Source organism: Haliotis rubra, unplaced genomic scaffold, assembly GCF_003918875.1.
Source record: "Haliotis rubra isolate DU_JTF1 unplaced genomic scaffold, ASM391887v1 Scf41, whole genome shotgun sequence".
NCBI lineage: Eukaryota > Metazoa > Mollusca > Gastropoda > Lepetellida > Haliotidae > Haliotis > Haliotis rubra.
In genome coordinates this window covers 1,391,418-1,411,832 of record NW_025767091.1, presented here as the reverse complement: position 1 = coordinate 1,411,832, position 20,415 = coordinate 1,391,418, and the positions used below count along the sequence as shown (strand labels likewise).

Here is a 20,415-nt window from a genome sequence, read left to right as displayed (position 1 = left end):
AACACAATAGCAATATATATTATCTCTGTTGAAATAACTGCTTAAGATATGAATATTTTGTTAATGGAACAGAAATTCATTGAAGTTATATTTTTGGATAGCTGTTTCCGACTTTGTTGAATAACAGGTACCATATTACTGTATATGACCGTCTATAAGCCGAATTTTGAGGACCAAAAAAAGCAGTCTGTAGAAGGGGGTCGTCTTATCCATGGGTTACGCTTTCGTCAAACTTTTTTCCAGGGGTAAGAAAACAACATCGTATCACTTCGCGTGAAAACAACAGAAGACGAATTTGTCAGTAGAGACGTCACATTTGCAATTAAACATCACTAGACAAGATTATTTACCTTTTAAGTTACAAGTTGTTTTTGCTGGGCATTGTATTATTTGCAGGGATTAAGATCGACAATTAAAATATCACATCTGGTGATGTTTGAGTGAAAGTTTCCTATTTCAATTAACAAGGTTTGTTTGTTCACTTCTGACTTTACGACATAGTTTTGACTGGGCACAATACACAACATAGCAGTTATGCAATGCACATGGAAAATATGATATTCCTTTATTCTGTATTACATTTAACATGGTGTCTTAAAATGAAAAATATACAAGTTGTTATCCATAAAGTTTTTCTTCATTGTACATCTCAACTTCTAAAAATGCCACTCAAACAAATCTCATAATAATGCGAGGGTGTGCGTGCCTGCGTGCCTGCGTTCTGCCTGTGGTGCGTGCTGCGTGTGCTTGTGCGTGCATGCGTGTGTAGCGCGGCGCTGCATGAGAGTGTTCCTGTTGTACATGGACTCCCAAGACACGAGTTATGGTGATGACTGTACATGTATTGATGCTCCTTAACCTTAACTTATTTAGTTATTAAAGTAGCTTAATGGCAATGAAGACAAGTTGGCTGTAAGCAGGGGCCTATATATTGTGTAGTTTGCTCAAGTGTGCCTTAATTCCTTCCTTATATTAAGACCTGTGAAGGTCTGGGTTAGAATTGATCTTCAGTAACCCATGCTTGTCATAAGAGGCGACTAGTGGGATCGGGTGGTCAGGCTCGCTGACTTGGTTGACACATGTCATCGTTTCCGAATTGCGCAGACGGATGCTCATGATGTTGATCACTGGATTGTCTGGCCCAGACTCGATTATTTACAAACCATCGCCATATAGCTGGAATATTGCTGAGTGTGGTGTAAAACTAAACTCACTCACTCCTTATATTAAGACAATAATGAAAGCATTCAAACCTGTTATATTGCTGATGTGAAATGAAAATTTGTTTTTTGTCCAAAGGCCAGACAATCTTTTTGGATAACATTGCTAAGTGTTTGAGCAGAATTTTGTATATTGTTTATATTATACTATTGTATTGTTCAAAAGTTCATTTAGATATAACCATGAAAGAATTTTGTTGCTGGTTTTCTGCATCTTGGGATTCTAGCTTTGAACACCCATGAAACAATGGGAACAATTCCCCTGTGCTGACGATATCTACCTGTGAGTCTCACCTGTCTAATAAAGTACACTCTGACCCATATGTGAGTTTCTTGCGCAATCTACTTCTTGGTATGCATGACATTTTGGACATCTGGAAATTAAACACCCTCAGTTAGAGATGTTTGATGGGCTGTGTGAATTAAGATGGCCCAAGCAGTCTCTCACCTGCCTCCCTAGCCCGTCTCACAGTCCCTGAACCACATTATTTTCCCTACTGCCTAGCCCTCCCTGCAGTGCTAAAGTCCTAAATGAAGCAAGTCTAGATTTCCACAGGATCTCTGGTCTGCCTTTGGCTCCTTTTCAATTTAATTGGGTTTATTTGTTACAATCAAAATTATATATTCAGAGACTAAGCGTTAGTCTACTGCCTCCCTCGTACACACCTTAATTAAAACTAGAGCATAGCGGACACACTAACCTTCAGGGACCCAAGGTATACCGACACTGAGGTAGGACAATAAACTACCTGTATTTTAAGTAAATTGTTTATGTCATTTTAATCCTCTTGGTTAAAAAATTGGGGGATATAGTGATTAGCTTGTCTGTCTGTCCATCTGGTTGCCATTTGTTTTCCATTTCTGAAGCATGACTTGTAAAACTCTGAAACCATTGACTATTTCTTGTAGAATGACTTAAACTTATTGCACACATCAGGCTAGTGGTGAACATTTGATGATTTGGGATTTTTACTTCTTTTATTTCTATATTTTTTTCATAATGACAGGTTAGTATTATCCTGAATGTTATAGTTGTGCATTATTCTGGAGCATAACTCCCAAACAGTTGAATGTTCCAGGAGGAAACTTACTGTACAGATCAGTCTTGCATTGTTGTGGTGCCTTTTGGTGATTTTGGATTTTAAGGGGTTTCTTTTGCTTTTATATATTTTCATGAAGACAATGTGGACTTAACTGAAAATGAGGGTTGCGCAACATTTCTGGATGAAACTTGTGAGCAGTCCTATTTGAATGCCTGTGACTGCATGATAGTGCATTTGAGCTTGATACTTTGTGTGACGTAAAACCATTGTGATCGCGTCCCAAGGTCATTCAGCGTTGTAACCAGAATATCTGCCATGTTCATGTAAAAAGGGCAATAACTCTGAATCTTAAACTTAGCAATTGGCATTTTACTGGCACTTCAATCATTTGCTACCACTCATTTCCACATGAAGTATACACCAGTCTCTACTGCATCACAGTGGGTCAGTGTGTTGGGTTTAACACTGCGTTGTACAATATTCTAGTTATATCATGGCATGTCAGTAAAGTCCAATTCTAGTTATATCATGGCATGTCAGTAAAGTCCAAAGTAAAGTGATGCAGCTCTCAGATGTGTACGAATATGGTAAAGTCCACAGTGCATGGTTTTGTGGCATACCTTAGAGATGCAACTCAACACAGTGAACGAATTGTTGCACCTTCGATGATGATGATGATGATACAGAGAATTGCTGCCCCACTTATGCACCAGTATTATGACACATCATTGTGCAGTCAAATTACTTAGTTGCTTTATGATTGAAACATGCGGAACTTTATGTATCACCAGTGTTCAGTAGTGGTGTGCGATTCATCGATACGCATCGATGCATCTATCCATGTGCTGCCGATACAGTGAATCGATACAAAGTTTTACATTGTCATATATCCCGATACGATACTTCAAATGGGTCACGATACATAGATGTTTTACATTGAATATTGCCGAATCTCGATATAGTGTCAAGAAAGACTTACCTTTGTTTGATGATTAAAATATATGTATACTTATCTTCCCTTCATAAGTTTCTCGGAAATTCTTGTGCCAAGAACTGTGTAAAACATAGCGCTCGCATTTTATTAACATTCACAAAGTCTGTGTATAAACTTAATTATCTCATTTCCGAATGAACATTGAAAACTGCTGGTGGAATTTGACGAAATACTTTTAAATAGTTTTTTTTATATCTTAAGGTGTTTTTTAGTCGGTGTTAGAATTAAAGATTTTAGCATCATGATACGTATCATATCACCACCCTTGTATCGTGATTCATATGGTATCACAGGTTGTATGCCAATATCAGCACTAGTGTTCAGCTCATCCTTACTCAGCTATTTCACATACAATAATATAATATGTGTTCATTTATATAGCACCAAGCTCCACACTAGGTATTCTCATAGAGCTAACAATGAATAGCACAGCACAGCACAATATTACCCCTGATACGCCAAGAATGTCTTGTGGCATAAACGTTTCCAACATTCTTCTGATTAAATCAAATGGACTCATTTAAAGCTATACACATGCTGAACTTGAGTTTACAGCGGAATATTTATTGTTTGTAGATTGAACGGTTTGACTAATTCTCTGCTAAGTGAGAACATGGTATGGTCGCAAATAGGTCCATAGTATTGTCTTGATAGAATGTCAGTATGATACTCAGGATAATTGTTTTTCTAATGATATACTATACTGAACAAAAAAGGGTAAAGGGATCATGAATATTTTGGGTCATTCTTTTATATTGAAAACAGAGCACACACAGTTTCATAAAAATAGCCTGCAGGGCAATGGGGTAGCCTAGTGGTTAATGCGTTTGCTCGTCATGCCAAAGACCCGGGTTCACTTTTCCAAGTGGGTACAATGTGTGAAGCCCATTTCTGGTGTCCCCCCACTGCAATATTGCTGAAAAATGGCTAAAAGTCACTCACTCACTCCAAACTATGCATGATTCCTTACCTTTCTTGAGTATGCATATCTTGGGAAACTTTTTGTATTATGTTTGTTTAATATAACTAGATAGTAAATTAACTGGACAGCAACGAAAGTGAAAACCTCTATGACCAAAATATAAGCCACACAGGATTTGAAAGCAGCTAAAATAACTTGCTGCCAGATGTTGTTTTGCAGATGCATGCTTGTGCACCTCGTCTGGTTGGAAATAGTTCCATGGGAATCGCTACATTGACAGGCAGCAAATGGCTATCGTATAGAGGCTAATCATGATATACATGTCTCTAAATTTGACAAGACATTTGTTTTTTAAAAGAGCTCTTTTCTTGGATTCGAAATATTTCAAATATCTTCGTATCTAGAGACACGTTTTCATATTACCAATACCAAACATTCTTTTTCACTGGAAATATTTTACCTAAATACAAACTTAATTACTGCCATTGATAAATTGTAAATCATGTAAAAAGCATGAAGCTGCTAATTAGCATAGGAGTCTTGTGAAGTCAGTTGACAAGTGGGTTGGTGATTAGCTGAATATATTTCCAATTAGCTGGTGGTTCAAAGTTATAAAAGGATTTATTAGAAAAGGCAGCTTTTAAATATATTAACGAGGCTGCCAAGATTTTGTGCTGATGTGAGACTATCACATAAATAAAAGCTGATTCCGAAAATTGATACGCCTCAAGTCGTTCAATGCTTCAGAATTTTGGATCGGCAAAGTGCAAAGAGTTACTTCCCTTATTACACTGCTGCAAAATGCACCTGTTAGCAAATTTCAAGAGATAACCTATAGTGTTGAACATTGTGAGATATGCCTGTTGCAATAACCTTCATGTTCCTGGAGTGGTACATCTTGTTACCTTCAACTGTTATTCAAGATGTTTCATAACGATCATGTTACACCTTAGCTGTCATTCTGTCATGTGAAGTGAGTGAGTGAGTGAGTGAATATGGTTCACTTTTAGCTTTAAGCAATATTCCATCAATATCTTGACAGGCTTTACACATTGAACCCACATGGGGAAACAGATCCAGGTCTCGCCATGATGTGAGAACACCTCCATCGACAGGCTATCTCACAGCCAATGGTGTGTGAAGCCTTTGCTTGGGTACACATGTACTTGGTGCAATAGGAACCATAAATCATTTTGTTAACCATTTGAAAACAAAACTCAAATATACCATTGACAATAAGTAGAACTGTATTTCTTTAAAAGAAATAAATATAATTATTTGTCAGGGTTTTTAAATAAGGTTCTTTTAAATATCTAGTAAACTGAAAGTTTAAGAACACTGGTTTAAACTGTGAATAAAGGTTTCAAATTAAATAAAAAATTGAAACATTTAGAGAAGGCTTGTCCATAAAACTAGAAAAAATACATCGTCATAGTAGCCAGCGTCATAGTAACCAGCTGACATGCACTGCCGGTTTATTGGATCTTGATCAACTCTTAAAACAAAATGTGATGTGTCATATACAGTAAATTGTGGCTATAACTAACACAATCTGACCACTAATTGAAGTTCGTTATAACGGTAGCTCGTTATACACATTAGCTTCTATATGTAGCACATGCCTGGGACAAAATGGTTCATTATATCTGCCATTTCATTGTATAGATCTACGTGTCTCTTTGCTGAAGCACTTGAACTCTATGTGATATCTAGACCATCTTAGAGCCAAAGCGCCTTTGAGCGGTTTAAGGATATTGGCGCTATACAAGTATTTGTATGTATGTATGTATGTATGTATGTATGTATGTATGTATGTATGTATGTATGTATGTATGTATGTATGTATGTATGTATGTATGTATGTATGTATGTATGTATGTATGTATGTATGTATGTATGTATGTATGTATGTATGTCATCAATTTAGTTTACAGTATATATATTTTCATCGTTTTTTTTGTTAACCTGACAAGTTCATGAAATAGTTCCTATTGTAGGGTGAGTGAGTGGGTTAGGTTTAGTGCTACATTGAACAGTATATTTGTCACTTAACAGCCAGTCAGCTAGATGTGTGAAGAAGTCCTCAACTCTACATTATAGATTGCTGCAGTTGTAATGCTTTTTATTAAAGTAACATGCACTGGCTATGTACTGACTATTGACAAATTGGGATCTATCTGGAAACAGAATCTAGGAGCATTAGATCCAAACACACCTATAGGAGATAACTCACAGTCTCCGAACACACTTTCTCCGTGGTGAGTTGGACTTTACATCACCTCAGCATTTTTTCCGGCCATATGGTGATGAGACCAAGTATGCATTAATACACAGTTCATCTGTGGAGCATGTACTGTCTTCCAGTAGCCCTGGAGGAAGTCTAGATCTTCATGTGTTCTGAATCTCAGATCTCGTCATTCTCATCTTAATTGAAATGTATTTGTGTTCAAGAAAATTATATATATCATTGGATCCAGTAACAGTTATGGGAGATAACTCTCACAGTGTAATGCAGCACATTCTTCTGTTATTTGTACTGTTACCTCTTAATTATAATGGGTTCATGGGTGTTTGTTTTACTTTGTCAGTATAAACTGGTAAGAGTTTAAAAGAGATATCTCAGTACCTGACCGTTTTATGTTTGTACAGGCCTAGTATTATCATTTTGTTGGATTGGAACTAATCTACAATTAGTTAAAAACTGCCTGCTTAAAGGTTTTCAAAAAATTGTTGTAACTTTTTTTGATACAGGATAACATGAACAAACTTGTGTGACTTCATATTTTTTGTCCTGGACCACCCACCTCAAACCCCACGCCACCATCCAGACTTGAGCGGAACAGTCCTTAAGGAGATCATAACTCTTTAATTCTTATTAGCATTAATTGGCATTTATTTGGTTGGAAAATAGAACCATTGAGATATGCTCCAGTTGACATTGTTATACATAGCCTCATTCCGAACCATGACACTATACTAAACTTATACACATCGTAATGTTTGTTTCTGTGATAACATTTCAGCCATGTAATAAGTTTCGGTAATCTAGTGATCTCCTCTTTAACATTTTGTTCCTCGACTCCCACGCTGGCTATACATAGTGGCAGTTGTATGGAAGTGACCCAGTTCTAAAGGCCAGACAAAGATGGCGGCCTATTTATATCATTGACATGGCTTCCACAGATGTATTCTGCCTCTGTTTTTGAATTGTATTGTCACGTACAATGTAGCATCTCTTTCTCATAGATGGCGCCTGTTGTTCATCGGAATGAAAATATATGTTAATCTTTCCAGTTTATCTTTGTTAATTCATCCAGTTACCCATTGTTCATTCATCCAGTTTATCTTTGTTAATTCATCGAGTTACCCATTGTTTATTCATCCAGTTTATTTTTGTGAATTCATCGAGTTACCCATTGTTCATTCATCAAATTTATCATGAATTCATCCAGTTACTCATTATTTATTCATCCAGTTTATCTTTGTGGATTGATCGAGCTACCCATTGCTCATTCATCAAGTTTATCGTGGATTCATCCAGTTACCCATTGTTAATTCATCCAGTTCACCATTGTGAAGTCATCCAGGTACCCATTGTTAATTCATCCAGTTCACCATTGTTAAGTCATCTAATTACACTTTGTTCATTCATCCAGTTCACCATTATGCTAATTTAAAACCTGCCAGTGAGTTGATTACCAAGGGATACTACAACTTCAGATTAACATTACTTCATTTGTCATAATGCTGGTTTCTTACTCTGAAAGTGTGGGTTCAAATCCCAGACATGGCTCAACTCTGTACTTTACTGAGAAAGTGTTATTCCACATATTACATATGTTGCATTTGAGCACTTTCTAAATGACAACTTGTATTGATACTTTGGTTTGAAAAGTGATCGAGGAAAATGGCTACCTTGAGATGTATGGCAATACGTTATTCATTTCTGTAACACCAATTCATATAATCATCAAGCTGGTTCACCTCTACCAATAGACTGTTTCACTGCCCATGTGGGGAATTGAACCCAGGCATTCGGCGTGATGAGCGAACACTTTAAACACTGGGCTACCCCACCAAACCAGACCTGTATAGTTGTTGTTGAATGGTGGCCATTTTGGTGCTTTAATTCATCACTTCCAATTGTTTGGACACTGTGACAAACAAACATGTGACTTGTTTTTAATGGTAAGCATGCTTATCTTCCTGGTGCGTGGAAAGCCTGTGAGGTAAGGGTCATTGACAGTTTAGGCAAAACTTTACAGACAGTTCAGTAGCACCAATTCATATAAACATCCGGGTTCGAATCCCCACATGGGTACAATGTGTGAAGCCCTCTTCTGGTGTCCCCCGCCGTGATGTTGCTGGAATATTGCTAAAAGCAGCGTAAAACCAAACTCAGTTAGTCAGTCATATAAACATCATGCTGATTCACCTCTACCAATATACTGTTTGAGTTGTTGACAATGTCTAAGGGAATTGTGTGAAATTTTACCCAATAATCACGGCTTTGTTTTAGTAAACTACAGTAGTAGCTGGCCATGACATTTAAGATTACCTCCATCTCGTTGTAGTTAGCAATGAGTTATTGTGAGTGGGTGTGAGAGAGCATTAAATTTATTGCAGCTTGGTGTGACCTTACCTACTTTTATTGGGCTGTATATCATGGCAGCCATATTGGAATGTTGTCAGGTAAGTAGCTCCTATTAGGATACCAGCGTCTCAGCAACTAGCTAAGAGTTGTCAATTAAGTTAGAGTGTATTTTAAGGAGAATGGATTGGTGATAATAAGTCTGATTTAGCCAGCACTAGTAGTTTTCCCACTGTTACAACATATGCTTACCTTGTTCAGATCAATTCTGAACGTGATAGTATCTTTATGCGGAAAAATTGATGTTGGACAAGTTTCTAAATATGTTTCTGCAGAATGGTAGTCACTTTCAGATATCTCTGGTGTACTTCAAATCAGTGCTGAGATACAGAACTTTGATGATTGATAATTCCTAAGAAGGCCATGCTTGTACCATGTGCTCCCATGTCCTTTTGGTTGAATAAGTGCCTTGCCTTCTCATGTGTTTGTGATAGATGTCACCAGTGATTCACCTTTTAGCATCACTGTTTGATAACGATCCATGGATGCCAACTTATGATCAGAATCTTACAGGGCGGTGGGGTTGCCTAGTGGTTAAAGCGTTGGCTCGTCATGCCGAAGACCCGGGTTCGAATCCCCACATGGGTACATTGTGTGAAGCCCATTTCTGGTGTCCCCCGCCGTGATGTTGCTGGAATATTGCTAAAAGCAGCGTAAAACCAAACTCAGTCAGTCAGTCAGAATCTTACAATGGACCGTACATTTGGATTAGATTTGTTAGGATTACGGGATGAACTTTGAGACATTTCATAGACAGAGAACAAGTTAAACAAATTCAAACTCCATTCCAGATGTTATTTATGTGTGATAGTCATACTCTAGGAGTAGAATAATCTTTCAACTTCACTATCATCTCCATCAGCAAACTACTGACTGTGTCAAACGATGCTGATTACAGCAATATAACAGTTTGATAAAACTAAAATAACCTAGAATATATAGACATTCATTAATTTACTCTTTGTGTAACTGTATTGTGACATCGACCTTTCCTAACAATAGGCACTACTCAAGTGTATTGTCACTTTGATTTTCACAAACACCAAGCCCATTTTCACAAAGTGATCTTGTGATTTCAGCTATTGTGAAACATAGACTTATGACAGTTGTACTGTTACTACTTTGTGAAACTTTGGCCAGTGTTTTTTTTTTTTTTTTTGTTGTTGAAAGCATCTAGCAGAGGAGTCTTTGGTACAAGCTCCTGTAGTAAAGACCCGTGAAAGTCCGGGTTAGAATATTGATCTTCAGTAACCCATGCTTGTCGTAAGAGGCGACTAATGGGATCGGGTGGTCAGGCTCGCTTACTTGGTTGACACATGTCATCGATTCCCAATTGTGCATATCGTTGCTCATGATGTTGATCACTGGATTGTCTGGTCCAGGCTCGATTATTTACAGACCGCCGCTATATAACTGGAATATTGCTGAGTGTGGCGTGAAAACAAAACTCGCTCACTCCTGTAGTAAAATGGAGACCTGTACAGTGATTGAGTTGTGTTTTACGCCACTTTTAGCTATATTCTAGCAATATCACAGTGGGGGACACCAGAAATGGGCTTCACGTTGTACCAATGTGGAGAATCAAACCGAGGCCTTAGGAGTGATGAGCCAACGCTGGAACCACTGGGCTACCCCACCGAACCAGACCTGTACAGTTGTTATTGAGGGGTGCTTCATGTTTGTGCTTCAATCCATCACTTCCATTTGTTTGGACACTGTGACAAGGAAACATATATGACAAGTGCTTGTTTTTAATGGTAACCATGTTTATCTTCCTGGCCTGTAGTGTAAGGGTCATTGACAGTTTAGGCAAAAACTTTGTTGCACTCTATGTAGACAGTTTGTATAATAGATGTAATTCATGTAATGCACCTTTCACCGTTTTTATGATTTTAAGGCAACATTTGCCAGATACTTTTCCAATCATAAAGATAGTCAATGGTTCTTGCCAGCTATGAATAGTTTAGATGAGAAACAGCTGACATTATTAATCACTGTTGTATTTTTGTGATGGAAAATTCACCTGTCAGGTTACAACACATGGAGCATTGGAATCTGGTTTGGTTCCTCCACAATGCACTGATTTGATTGGCTGGTTGAATAAGTGTGTGGTAAGGAATTGTTTTATACCACAGTCCATACTGGTTGTTATGTCCAGACAGATATGTTAGGAATAAAGCCTTGAGCAAACAAACCAGTGTCTTACTGCAAGAGCACCAAAACTTACTACACATTATTGCATATTTACATATCGGCATTACTGACCTAAATACCCTTAAATCACTGCATTTCCACAGTTATACTTCAAACAGGTATATCATGAAAGCCTGTGAATATGCTTTGGCAAGAATATTTCAACTATATCATGGAAGCCTGTAAATATGCTTTGGAAAGAATATTTCAGGTATGTCATGAAAGCCTGTAAATATGCTTTGTTAGCAATATTTCAGGTATATAATGAAAGCCTGTGAATATGCTTTGTCAGCAATATTTCAGGTCTATCATGAAAGCCTGTAAATATGCTTTGTCAGCAATATTTCAGGTATATCATGAAAGCCTGTAAATATACTTTGTCAGCAATATTTCTGGTATATCATGAAAGCCTGTAAATATGCTTTTTCAGCAATATTTCAGCTATCATGAAAGCCTGTAAATATGCTTTGTCAAGACTTTTTCAGGTATATCATGAAAGCCTGTAAATATGCTTAGTCAGCAATATTTCAGGTATATCATGAAAGTCTGTAAATATGCTTTGTCAGCAATATTTCAGCTATATCATGAAAGCCTGTAGATATGCTTTGTCAGCAATATTTCAGCTATATCATGAAAGCCTGTAAATATGCTTTGTCAAGACCTTTTCAGGTATATAATGAAAGCCTGTAAATATGCTTTGTCAAGAATATTTCAGGTATATCATGAAAGCCTGTAAATATGCTTTGTCAGCAATATTTCAGGTATATCAAGGAAGCCTGTAAATATGCTTTGTCAGCAATATTTGTTTAGTCGAAAAATAGAAATTTGTTGTCCTTCAGCGTTGATGCTTGATGTTTATTTGGGTCCCATTGCAGTAAACGATATGAGAACTATGATGGTTGTATTTTTAGCCTACGTTGAAGTATGGGAGTTCAGATCACTCTGACTGGTTGATGAAACAGGGCTCATGTCAAAAAGGCACAGTGACACCAAATCAGCCAATCATATCAACGAGCCTGACCAACTGATCACTTTTAACTGGCTGTCATACCATGCGTAGGGAACCAGAATCCTTTCATCTCCTAGTGAAACTCCAACAGTAGCCTTGCTCCAAGGCTGTACTGAATGCTAAGCCCATGGATGTACAGTAATTCTATCCTTTAAAGAGGCAAGTCTAGATAAGCGGACAGATCACTTAGGACGCCAGTCTGTTATTTATGTTTTTTGTAGAAACGAGGCTTATTTATGGGAATTAAGCCTCCCAGCCCCCTTAAAAAAATATTAGAACCATTCTTCGATGTGCAAGTTCAAATAAAAAAATAGCAAAAGCCCTCTGTGGCCACAACCCACGGAGGGAGAAATTGGTGTTTTGACCAGAGACCCGCCTGGTCCCTGGTCTGATGATGTTTGTGGTGCACTGGTATTTCTCCCGTGGGGTTGTGGTCGAACTCGCTCTCCCTGAGAGCTCCGTGTTGTTGTTTTTCTGAACAGTAGGCTTCGAACCTCGGTGACAGAGATGCGTAACTCTGTACCTTGATTGTACCCAGCAGTCGTTCGACTGAGCCACAGAGGACCTGATAGCCGAGTGCTCGGTTTAACGGGTCTATCCTGAGATTGCATCATCCTCATAAACCGGGCTCCGTCTATAGTAGCGCAAAGGATGTCTGAAACCCGTCATTCCACTTCCGCTTCAATACTTTGTGCACGTTTGGTGGCTTTTTCACCTCGAATCCATGTCTCATAAAATACAAACACGATGCCCGTAGGTAGTTTGAAGAACGCTGAATACGATACATTAGACGACGAATGCTGAAAAAATTGTAGAGGACACAATCCATTATTTTATCTTGAGCTGGGCTCCGTCTATACTGGCTACAGTAGTGCAGAACCAGTCTCGCTCGCCTCGTGCACGTTTGGAGGGTGAAAACATGTTTAGAAGCCACAATCGGCTAATTTAGAATCGGGTTACATAAGCTCACAAAGCGTATGAGCTATATATAGCTTGAATGCACCGTCCCTGACAGAGTGAGACTGCCGGCGTGAAGGGAACATGCCGGACTTCGGACCTAGAGTTTTAGCATTAGAATCCCAGACAGAGCATTTTTTTGTTTTTTTATTTTGGGGGTAATACCGTGTCGTGAGGGTATGATTCTCGGATGAATCCCCTACCCAGTCCGTCATGCAAGTAATACAGATATGGTTCGTCGTCTTTGATGTCCACTCGGTCGACGTGGTACGTTTTCATGGACCATACGGGGTCTGTGGCACGACGTTTATCCCCTCCTTTGAATTCACCCGGGCTGGTGCAGATACCTCATGATGACCCGGTCCGGTAGTTTTTCTCTTGGCCGTGCCAAGACGCGTTGGCGCAGCCGATTCGATTGTCACGGATTTCATTCGAATGGCTTCGACGGGTCTTTTATCGAGGAGTCGAGTGAATTCGTTGTTGATCGCCGACACCACTCGTGGTAAGCGTATGACCCATTCCATCGATCGTTTTTCTGGGTTGACCATCTCTCGAGCATACTGATGTCCGAACAAATGCTCGGCTAAAGTCCTGTTGAATCTTTCGATGATGGCTTGGCTTCGGTGAGCTCCGGCCACGCCTCGTCTCACCTGGACACGTACTGGTTCTGCACGTTGTAGGCTGTCCCTTGACCCACAATGCAGGAACGCATTTGCGCCCACACATACGTTCGAATCGAATCGTTCAACCGTACGGTCCTTGCGCGAGTGAACCAGGATAAATTGTTTCCAATCGTCCGCGGGTCCCTGCTCAAACCTCCAAACGCGATAATCCTTGCTGTCGTCAAAAGCCATGGATCATCTCTCCACTCGTTACTCGTGACGTAAGCATTCGCATACATTTTACCACCCCATTCTTTAAAAAAAAACCAACTTCTTGCTGGCTTCTATGAGGGGCATGTTGTGAATGATAGGAATACCCAAACCGTGATTCATGCCTGGTAAACGCCAATCCGTGTTCGGATCGATTTAGAAATCGTTGCAAATCTGTTCGTAAGCCTGCCGATCGTACCGATTGTTTGTCGCGTTCCACACCTTGTCCTGCAGAAACGGGGTGTTGATTTCTTTCAGAATGCATCTGATTTGGTAGTACACATGGAAATAGAACACGAACTGATTCAGCGGTTCACGACGAGTGTCGTTCAAGGTCATGCCACACCCGGTCGTTGCACACCACATGGCGTCATTGAATTGATTCTGCCAGAATTGCATCGGGTTGTTAAACCATGCGTGGACTGCCTTGACATTCGTGACTGAAAGCCTATACTTTTCAAATACATTGATAAATCGAGCTCGAAAGTGGGAACCCTCCTTCGCATCCACCATGATTTCCATATGCGTGAGATCGGTAGCACTTAAATTATCGCTTTTAGGATAAATCACTCCAGGCTGGTCCTGGGGTGTAGCCATATTGAATTATTATATTTACGTGTATATATTTTTTCAATATGTACGTCACGCTCCCGGGAATCACGAGCGGCAAACCCATTCCGCTGCTGCAAGCGATCGATAACACGTCGGGGGAACTCGGAAGTTGTGCTCTGCGATCTCGCCTACTACCCGTGATGGTCGAATATCAGCGCTAAGAGAAACAACAACAAGCTTTTTATCGATAATAGCTGCCACCTGTTGACCGACGGTTATTATAACATGTGTGTATACTGGACGACGAAATTTTTAAACCCGTCGGAGCCAGTCTTAAACTCAACGAGTCGGATGTCACGCTCAAGTTGACGAACGGAGACCAACCCATCAAACTGGGTCGACCCTTGGCGAGAACACACGGGTTGGCAACTTACGAGATAGCACCTCGAGACACTGTCACGGGCTCGAAATTGCCGAGCCTCGTCCCCTACCACGAACTGTGCATTCACCTCGATCAGCTGAGCATGACAGACAACCTTCCACACTGCTGAGAGCCGTGCCGGTGAAAACGGAAAAGTACGACGGCAGAACCGAATCGATTTCGACCTTGCTGTACAAGAAATTAACGCGAGGCAACATCACGAAATTGAAACTATCAGTTTTAGATATAAAATATAAACCCGTTCATATAGGATACCTGAGCGTGATGCTGCACATCAAACAACGATGACTGAAGCTTCGGGTCCGGGAACAACCATGCGACTGAGAAAATGCGCCAACCTAGCGATCTCCGACCTCGGGGAGACGCGCGGCTTCGATGAGCCCGGTGTCGTGGTAACCTAGGAGATTTAGACGATGTCGAGACCGGAGTTCTCTTAAAAACATGCAGTACAATCTCGTTCGCAACGCCAATAACACATGGGTGATGGTTCCAGCCTTTGGCGGCAAACTCTTCGACCTGGACAACGTTGACCGACGTGGACCAACGACAACCGATTGGTGTTCGTGCCCTCTCGAATCAACTGGAATATCTACATCGCGCTAGACTCTCCCCTCTCTCACGGAAAACAAAGACCACCTCACGAAAGTCGTGAACAACGGAACGCTGATCGTGGCTTATGTCCCGACGCAAAGACGCAGCGTCATCGTCAGCACGCTGCCGCAACCAATAGCTCACATCCTATCGAGTAAATCCGAGACGTCAAACGCGACGTTGCAGTTAGTGTCGGAATTCGACAGCGTGGTCGACATCCTGCAAAATCTGCCGGCGCAATCCACGCTGATCATCCAAGTCTACCTCGGCGAACCACGGGTTGGTAACGTCAAAATCGTCAAAGGTATCAAACTCCAGTGGACCCAACAACACCAATACCACGTTTGCTCCGTTTACGTACGGGTGGGCGTGGATGCCTTCACCAGTCAGCAGGGAGTCAACCTCACCGTGGAAAACACGATATCGCTCACGAAAATTTTCCTACAAGATTACATACATCTGATGGGTTTGAAATGCACGGCCGAAAAATTATCCAAAACAATTAAAATTTCTTCTCTAATATAAACCATGATAAACGTGACTCACCATCGCTGCCATCATATCAATGGGACCAGGCGGGTCTCTGGTCAAAACACGAATTTCTCCGTCCGTGGGTTGTGTCCACAGAGGGCTTTTTACTATTTTTTTATTTGAACTTGCACATCGAAGGATGGTTCTCGATATTTTTTAAGGGGGGCTGGGAGGCTTAATTCCCACAAATAAGCCTCTAAGCTGCATCTGCGGTAGTAAACCCCACCCCCTCTATTACTACTAGAGGTGCTTCAAATTCAAAACTTATCAGCCGAGAGACATGTTTATAAAAAAACTTGCTACATCTTCTTGGTTTTCAAGGATTAGGAAATAAACGACAGAAAAAGATATGGCTCGTTGGTCTGTGTGCTATTTCAGGGTAAACTGATCATTGATATCTAACTTGACGAAATACAATCAGTCAGCCCCCTTCTAATACATATGAAGGACTGTCAAATGCCTCAAGTGTAGACCCCCTTTAAATTGTCATAGGTAATAAGCAGTTGTGGTGTTATGTGGAAAGCAATGATTACAGTGACTTAAAACTCAATATATATGTTGTTAGGTTGAATATAGTACACAATCTCGAGATAAGCTTTGCCATGATGACAGTTAGACACTTCTCTTAATTCCTTTATCGTCATCATCACTCTATTTTTGAAAATATGAAAGCCATTTCTCAGACTTAAAGGACCACCTGTTTGCAATAAGATTAACACAGTTGCTTTAGATGAACCACTAGAATATGTGCCAACACAATATAAAATGCATAAAATGTTAATGTCAGTTGCAGAAAGATAGCATATGCCTTTAACAGAGCCAGGTATTTTGCCAAGGCATACACTAAGACATTATCTGTCTATATATATCTCCAGGAAGTGCTAAAGGTATATCTTTCAATGCAGGGCTGGCAAGGCAGCGCTTCTTGTCCCTATTTTAGATTCTTTCTCATTGTGTAATGAGAGCTTGATTCAGAAATTACTTGCAAAAATAAATTTGGAGCTATCTTTGGCTTCCTTGAAGGTATATTTTTAGACGTAAGCTTTCCTTGATAGAGACATGTAAGATGTGGCTGTGATGGTTTAGTTTAGCTGCATATTTGTGGCTTATTGCTGAAAGAACATGTGGCTGTTGTTTACTTTGATTTCCACTGATTGAAGTAATGCCACACAAGGATCTATTGCAGTTCTGGGTGATGGGAACGTGCTTGTTGTAAAGACTTGAAAAGGCCTTGAAATTGGTAGTTGTGACCAAAAAAAAGTCCTGAATTTGGTAGGTGTGCTATTAAACATATTGAATTTGGCAGTTCTGATTTAAAAAGTCTTTGTATTTGAGAGACATATTCTAACACGTCTTGATAGTGGAAGTTCTAACATACAAAAGTTGCAAATTTGATAGACATGCTGTTTGTTAGTCTTGATGGTAATACCGTACAGTCCTACAAAAATGATGGTTTAGTTTGGTACATATTTCATGACAAATACTATTTTCATCAAAGGAAAATAGAAGTTGTGATGCGCAAACAAATTAATCATTGGTTTTGGATGAATTTTGAAATGCAGGTAATGAACTTGATTGGAAAACTGCCTGTGATTCTCCCTCAGGAATACATAAGGTTTATTACTTGACCCTTATGTCATAAACTTCTGGTCTCACTTGAAATGTTGTGGAGAATAATTACCCCCTACAATGAAGGATCAGGGAAAAGTTTGACCCTACAGGCTAATTAAAGGCAGATCCTACATGCCCTTTCCTCTCTGGTGTTATCGAGAAGTATACCTACATTTGGAATGGTCTCTCAACTTTTGTGTGGTATAAACATAATTATCTCACACTTGGTGTATATATCTGACTTTGGCCAATGCTTGACCTTGGCATGACCTGCGTGGGGTGAGGTTAGAGGGCACCTGTTGGGAGGGATGTTGGAGGTAGGTATTGGTTACACCTACAGACCTAGAGGGGGAGAAGGGTTGTTTGTGGGGTCATGGGGTGGCGGCAGGTATAACATTTCAACATGCCAGAAACATATTCTCTTTGAAAAATGTTTTTGAAACTTTGCTTCTTTGATATTCAGTGCCTTTCCTTTGGAAACTTTGAATTTTCTACATATTAACATAGTTTATTAGTTACTGTAACATATATCTAAAACCAACATCATTTACAGTTTTGATGATTATAAGTGAATATTAAGAATACAGATATGTTTTTGTTAATGACAAATATATCTCAAGATGTCCAATGCTGCTATGTTCCTTGTTAATTAGGAAACCCATGTACCTGGGCTATCAGGAAATGGCGTCCATTAGAAACTGTCTTTCACTATAATAAAGTCCAGATAAACAAGTTCCAACTATCCAATTTGGTGATTAGGAAGGCTGGACTATTGGTTGTCCTGATTAGGGAAGTTTCAGTATCTACAGCTCTGATTAACAAATAAAGTTGTCACTTCTTATTAAAGAGGTGCATCTAAAGACTACTAAAATCAAGGAAGTTCATCTATGGACTATTCATATTAAAAAATGCTCATCTAGGGATTATTCAAAGAGAATCATCTATGGATTTCCCAGATACAAGCCGTATATCAGTATATCCACATAAAAGATGTTCTTCTAGAGACTATTCAAATTAAAGATGTCCCACTATATACTCTCGAAATTAAAGAGTTCATCACAGACTATTCAGATTAATGAAGTTTATATATGGACAACCCTGTTTAAAGTGGCTCCACAAGACAATCCATATGAAAGAAGTTCAGATTTCTGTGTACCGTCAAGATTAAATAGGCACCACCATCTAGACTATCCTCATTAAAAGGTTCATCTGTACACAGTTCAGATTAATGAGGTTCATATATACACTTTTCAGATTAAAGAGGTTTAAAGACTAACTAGATTAGAGAAGTTCATCAGAGACATCAGATTAAAGAGGTTCATCTGGACAGTGTTTAGATTAAGGAGGTTCATCTGGACAGTGTTTAGATTAAAGAGGTTCATCTTGATGCTATCCAGATTAAAAAGGTTCATCTGTAGACTGTTTAGCTTAAAGAGGTTAGGCTATAGACCGTTCCGATTAAAGTGGTTCCGCTATGGATTATCTAGATTAATGAGATTTGTCATAGACTTTCCAGATTAAGTAGGATCTGCTACAGACTGTGAGTTTGCAGGTCACTGTGACCTGGATGCCATTGTACAAAGCCATCTTAGCACTAGGGTCATCCTATACCTTAACATAGGCTTACGATAGGCACTACTGTTGCTTTGTACTGCTCATACTATCATGTGATATTAATTCTATGATGTATCTGAGAAGTGGCTGTGATATTGCTTTGATATGCTTTATCCAAGAAATGCTTGTGATATGGCTTTGATATGAATGTGCTTTATCTGAGAAATGCTTGTGATATGGCTTTATATAATTGTGCTTTATCAGAGAAATGCTTGTGATATGGCTTCGATATGAATGTGCTTTATCTGAGAAATGTTTGTGATATGGCTTTGATATGAATGTGCTTTATCTGAGAAATGCTTGTGATATGGCTTTGATATAATTGTGCTTTATCTGAGAAATGCTTGTGATATGGCTTTGATATGATTGTGCTTTATCTGAGAAATGCTTGTGATATGGCTTTGATATGAATGTGCTTTATCTGAGAAATGCTTGTGATATGGCTTTATATAATTGTGCTTTATCAGAGAAATGCTTGTGATATGGCTTCGATATGAATGTGCTTTATCTGAGAAATGCTTGTGATATGGCTTTGATATGAATGTGCTTTATCTGAGAAATGCTTGTGATATGGCTTTGATATAATTGTGCTTTATCAGAGAAATGCTTATGATATGGCTTCGATATGAATGTGCTTTATCTGAGAAATGCTTGTGATATGGCTTTGATATGAATGTGCTTTATCTGAGAAATGCTTGTGATATGGCTTTATATAATTGTGCTTTATCAGAGAAATGCTTGTGATATGGCTTCGATATGAATGTGCTTTATCCAAGAAATGCTTGTGATATGGCTTTGATATGAATGTGCTTTATCTGAGAAATGCTTGTGATATGGCTTTGATATGAATGTGCTTTATCAGAGAAATGCTTGTGATATGGCTTTGATATGATTGTGCTTTATCAGAGAAATGCTTGTGATATGGCTTTGATATGAATGTGCTTTATCTGAGAAATGCTTGTGATATGGCTTTGATATGATTGTGCTTTATCTGAGAAATGCTTGTGATATGGCTTTGATATGAATGTGCTTTATCTGAGAAATGCTTGTGATATGGCTTTGATATGAATGTGCTTTATCTGAGAAATGTTAGTGATGTGGCTTTGATATGATTGTGCTTTATCCGAAGAATTATATGCTTTATATGAGAAATGGCTGTGCTTTATCTGAGAAATGGCTGTGATATGGCTACAATCTTGTAGTGTTGCTATAC

At 39.2% G+C, this 20,415-nt stretch overlaps 1 protein-coding gene across 1 annotated transcript in view; it reads left to right on the top strand.

The window, feature by feature from the left end:
* LOC124288036 (RNA-binding motif, single-stranded-interacting protein 3-like) overlaps positions 1–20,415 on the top strand; it is a 312,786-nt gene that overhangs the window by 31,263 nt on the left and 261,108 nt on the right.